Raw genomic sequence first — 6,378 nt, 5'->3', positions numbered from 1 at the left:
ATTGAAGAATATACTATTTTCTATCTTGAAATGGTATTCCCATGCAACTACAATGCGTAGAAATTACGAATTTGAAAGCCTAAATAATTGCTGACAAAGCTATGGCGCCCTATTAATCTGTTCATGCAGCTTTGGATTTTCAAATGCAAATTTGGTGTGGAATTTTCTTACCGAATACCACGCGAAGTCAAATTAATATCCGGAAATTTTTTTTTGATCATGAATATTTTTAGAAAATTTCCCTCGTCTGCGACTCGGGATATTTTCAAAATATTCATGATCTCAAAAAAATTTCCGGAAATAATTTGACCTCTAGTGGTATTACTAGTGAAAATTCACTGCGCTAACGGCAATGGGCGTATCAGGCAGGCAAATCAGGTGAAGCCGTCCTGCACAATCTAGTGTCGGAACTTGAAAGGAGTCTGAATCAGAAAGAAGTCGCCCTTGCTGCATTTTTAGATATGGAAGGTGCATTTGATAATACCTCAATAGAGTCTCTACAACGCGCACTGGTGAGGAAGAAAATAACATAACATGCAAGTAGATTATTCAGATGCTAATGAAATAAAAAATTTTAGTAGTTCCAAAACGACACAAAATCTAGGCATCGGATAAAAAAGTTTATTTGAAGAAAGTGTACTTTTTTGTTCTTCTTAATGGCGGTACAGGCTCGTTTTTTTAATATTGTATTTAATTACAAAGTAATTTCCACATATTAATATATTTTTCAAATTGGGCTCTGTACCGCCATTCTTTATTATATTACGAATACGTGTGCCAAATATCTCGAAAAAATATTAAAAATTACAGCCGCAATCTTGGAACGCGTTTTTGCTACCTGTTGATCGCTACTGTTTTTTCTTAAGGGACGTCTCCCAATCTGTAGTTGGATATCATCATCATCTTTACTCTATCTACCGCTGCTATGAAGAGTTCTATAGAACTGCATTGAGCCCCTTAAATTTTTCAACTATGACACTCTCCTTCTTGGAGAGAAGGAGAGTCTCAGAGAGAAACTATACTTCTAAGCTTTCCCTGTATTATCAGTCATTTTATATCTCGGTCCCCTCATTACGTATCCCAGACATTGTAACTAGTTTTATTTGTGTTTATTATTCCGCATTCTTTGAATATTGCTCGCAATTCTTCCGGGTTCATTTTCTTCTGTATCCATGCTATTCTTAGTATTCTTCTGTAATACCACATTTTAAATGACTGTTACTTATTTATGTGTTCTTGCTTCAATCTTCAGCTTTCAAGTCCTTCTTGCAGTATCAAGAACACGTTCCTAAAATTATTCTTGCGGTATCATCTAACAACGTCACACTCTTGTAAAACTTTTAAGAGTTCAAGACTATCCTAATTTGTCTACCTGTAGTGGGATTTACCCTAAATATCCTTTACTCGGAAATTCGAATGAAGACTATCTTTGCTACCCGATTTATTTACCTCAGAAGATGCTATCATTTCAATATAATATTATCATATTGGAAAAAGTCTTTTCATCATTACGACCTGAAAATATTTTCGAATATTTTATGCCTATTATATCAGTATAAGTAATATTTAACATGATTTGGTCAACACACCACTACTAATATACCCTAAACCAAAGTGCAGTAATATCTATGCTCACTCAATTCCTCTTTTCTCTAAATACCAAAAACCCAATTGTAAGGGCTGCTCTGTACACCCGTACGCACGCACGTATTTTGTCAGTATGTCACCACTAGACGGGCACGTACTTTTATATGGAACACACATTTTTTTATTTAGTTTATTGTATCTCAACTACGATTTTATTGACACTGAGACAATTTTGTTACTAAAAATTTTACATTACATTATAATTTATAACAAAGAGAAAAAAGAGAAAAATATAAAAAAAAACGTTAATTAAACACAGACAGATTTGTCTCTCGAAGAAAATCTAGTACAGTTTGGAGACATTCTAATTGACTAAGCGTCACATTCGTAAGACCGTGTATAGAGTATTTTTTGTTCTTGCTCGTTCCTGATACACCGTGTAGAATATGTTAAACGGTTAACGATTCAGTATACTTTTAACAGACAGGTGATCTCTCTGAAGCCATGAGATGTCCATTGTGTACATATTGCAGTGTTATTTTCTTTAGTTTAATTTGACAACCATTTTAATGTTGGGAGGATGGCATATAATAGCTCTCCTGTATGAATGGGGGTGTATGGTGGAAGGCAGATCTTCTGATAAAGACTATTTGCAGATGTTACATACAGAATATCCAACTCCTGTCGCACTTTTAGACGCATCTGTGTAGAGATTATGTTCGTAGAGTCTGAAATTTTAGTGTCAATACGCAATTTTAAATGTGTAGTAAACCGAGCCGGCCCTGTCTTTCCACACCACGGCATGATCGACTGGTGTCGATTGTACCCGACCCCACTACCACATGGACTCGAGGTGGTGGTAGGTACTCGGAGAGAGGCCAGGGCATTTTCAGTCATTCGACAATTCAACATTCGAATCCAAGACGTTGAAAAGTGAAGACGTGTAATAAAGACTTTAACTCAACGTTTCTTTAAATTTCGATAACTTAATGTTTTTTTTTGTATTAAGATTTTAGACTCAATAAAGTTTTAATCATAACATTTACAACTGGCGCCCAACGTGGGACCTTTTTGAAATTAATATCGTCGTGTTAAGAAATAAGAATTGCAACGATTCCGCTTAACATTGAACACGTGCAGATTTACGGCAAAACATTCGCAAAGCAGGCTTTGTTTAGTTCACTTATCCGCATTGAAAAAAATCCAATTGAAGACACCCGACAAAACATTCGCTTTATGGAGCTTTGTTTAGTAGTTGTTTTCATAGGGAATAATTAGCAAATTCTAAAATAAAGGTAATTGAAGACACCCGACAAAACATTCGCTATCTACGGCGTTGTTTAGTAGTTGTTTTCAATAATAGTAACAAATAATATTCAAACTTGTAACTGAATAGTAAATTCAATTGAAGACACCCGACAAAACATTCGCTATCTACGGCTTTGTTTAGTAGTTGTTTTCAATAATAATAACAAATAATATTCAAACTTGTAACTGAATAGTAAATTCAATTGAAGACACCCGACAAAACATTCGCTATCTACGGCTTTGTTTAGTAGTTGTTTTCAATAATAATAACAAATAATATTCAAACTTGTAACTGAATAGTAAATTCAATTGAAGACACCCGACAAAACATTCGCTATCTACCGCTTTGTTTAGTAGTTGTTTTCAATAATAATAACAAATAATATTCAAACTTGTAACTGAATAGTAAATTCAATTGAAGACACCCGACAAACATTCGCCTTTGTGGCTTTGTTAGTAGCTGTTTTTGGAAATTTTGAAATAATTTAATAAACGTGTTGAAGGCGACCAACAGAACATTCGCACTTGTGGCTTTGTTTAGTAGCGTTTTCAATACAAAAACGAACATTTCTACATATTACCTATTAACAAATATTTTAAACGTGTTGAAGACATCAGACGAAACATTCGCCTTTCGTGGCTTTGTTTAGTAGCTTTTCTCAACACACATTATATTATATTCACATTTTACTTTGGCTTGCAGATCGTGCAATAAAACATTCGCTAGCTTTTCATTGTTTTGTTAGTTCTGTACGTTTCAAACAAGCGTCGACAAGAATTCGCTTTGCGACGATTTGTATAATTGTGATAACCCGTAAGCGACGACTACACCAAACGTGGCCGATCCAAATCAAAACGTGACACTTAGAAGAAGTCCAAGATTTGCTGAAAATATGACTACTATAACTATGTCTGCGGATCAATTTAACGAATTACTTAGAACAGTCGCAGCCAGTCCAGGCACCAACAATTCCAGCGGTAGTTTTAGTAAATGCACCGCACGTTTTAGCGGTAAACGATGTCATAATACAGTTGAAACATTCATAACAACGGTGTCAATTTATAAAGAAATTGAAAAGATTTCAGAAGCAGACGCACTGAAAGGGTTACCTTTACTCCGTACTGACAATGCAGCTGTATGGTGGCAAGGCGTCCAGAACGAAGCCAAAACCTGGAACGACGCTACCCAATTACTTAGAACAGCATTCTCATCATCTAAACCTGCACACCAAGTTTATGTTGATATATTTAACAATAAGCAACAATCCAACGAAACCATTGATGAATTCGTTACGCAGAAGAGGGCGTTACTCGCTCAACTGCCCCTCAACAAACACGACGAACAGACCCAATTGGACTTAATATATGGATTGCTGAGTCTCCACATACGGAAAGAAGTACCCCGAGATAAAATAACCACGTTCAGTGAGCTTTTAGATAAAGGCCGACAATGTGAGGAGATTCGCAAAGAAGCTATCCCAGATAAAGGAATAGACGAGAAACAAGGCACTTCAACAAAACGCAAGCCGGCACGATGTGGATTTTGCCACTTCAAAGGCCACACAACTGATGTGTGTAGAAAGCGGCAGACTAAAGAAAATGAAAAGCATCCCGGTACCGACAAAGCACCTGATACGCAGAATTTAATGAAAGAATTGCCCCAAACCAATAATGGTATCATATGCTATGGATGTGGCAAGGCCGGTTACTACAGAAGCAATTGTCCAGTATGTACAGCTTCGCGACCTAACGTAAATACCCAAGCTGTGAATTTTTACTCCTTCAATACACTACAAAGTTTAAGCACTCAAGTACCGACAATACCAATAACAGTACAAGGCATTCGAGGCATTGCGCATATAGACACTGCAGCCAGGACTAGCGTCGCTGGTAGATCTCTCTATGAGTGCTTGAAGAAGACACCATCTGTTATTTTCAAGAAATCGGAAGCTACGGTAACCCTAGCCAATGGTTCTAACCAAATGCAAGAGCTGCTTAGCACCACAGTTGAAATAGATATTGAAACCAGAACTTTTCAAATAAACTTTATAGTTCTACCGAACGCTTCAGATAATCGAACACTTCTGGGAATCGATTTTCTCGAGAAGGCGGCCATGACCCTACACATACCACAAAGGTGCTGGTCTTTTGCTGATAAACCAGAACAATTTTTTGAGTTTTTGGAAACGACGGATCATACTCCGAATGACAGACAACAAGCACCCTCAAAGAAAACTGTATATGCTACAGGGGTTAGGCAAGTAAGGTCACCGTTTCTTGACATTTTTACATCGCCATTACCGGAAGAGCAAAGTTATAATCTATGCGAGCTAGAACTACCAAATGTACCAACACAGATACCATTAAAAGAAGTATTTCAACACAATGACTTACATTCGCCAGATGCTATTGATGAAATATTCAAAGACTCGATACCGTCCCTATATAGTAGTCCACCTCGTGATCCTCGAAAAAGAAGAAGGTTCGAAATATTTGGCATAGACGTTGTATTGAATACGGAAGAAGCCTCCGGGCTGACCGAAGGACAAAGGGACATTTTCAATACCACGCTGCTACGGTTCCAAGACATCTTCGCTGAAGAAGGTCCGCCAACGTGCTATGCTCAGCACCGGATCAACACAGCAGATCATGCTCCAATAGCCAGTGCCCCCTACAGGCTGAATTCATCCCGCCAAGCGATCCTTCGCGACAAATTAGATGACATGCTAGCAAAAGGCATTGTTGAAGAGAGTGACACCCCTTGGGGATCTCCAGTGGTCTTGGTTCCCAAAAAGAACAACGATCTTAGAGTATGTGTAGACTACAGACGCCTGAACAGTATTACGATCCCGGATCACTACCCGTTACCTAGAGTCGACGATCTATTACACGCCGCAAAAGGTTGCCCATATATGTCAAGTCTTGACCTTCAGTCAGGATATTGGCAGATCGAGGTCCACGAAGAAGATAGAAAGAAAACAGGATTCATAACTCCATTTGGAGTCTACCGCTTTAACCGAATGGCATTTGGTCTTTGCAATGCCCCTTCAACGTTCCAACGACTGATGGACCGTTTTACAGCCAGTCTGCACACAGTGTCACTACTAACATATTTAGACGATTTAATAATAAGATCTGTTAGCTTCGAGCAGCATATCTGCGACCTAGAATTGGTCTTTGAACGTCTTAGACAATATAGACTTAGAGTAAACCGATTAAAATGCAACTTTAGTTGCGCTACTATCCCATACCTGGGACATATAATAACAAGAGATGGAATCAATATGGATCCAAGTAAAACGGAGGCGATCGTGTCGTTACCGGCACCAAAAACCGTTAAACAACTTCTTTCGTTTATACAAACTTGCTCGTGGTATAGGAGATTCATACCGAACTTCGCTCATATAGCCCGACCATTAACCAATCTCACCAAAAGGAAATCCATCTGGAAGCGGGGTGAGCAAGAAGGGGGAGCCTTCGATA

Source organism: Diabrotica virgifera, chromosome 6 (assembly GCF_917563875.1).
Source record: "Diabrotica virgifera virgifera chromosome 6, PGI_DIABVI_V3a".
Classification (NCBI taxonomy): domain Eukaryota; kingdom Metazoa; phylum Arthropoda; class Insecta; order Coleoptera; family Chrysomelidae; genus Diabrotica; species Diabrotica virgifera.
This window is presented reverse-complemented; position numbering follows the sequence as displayed.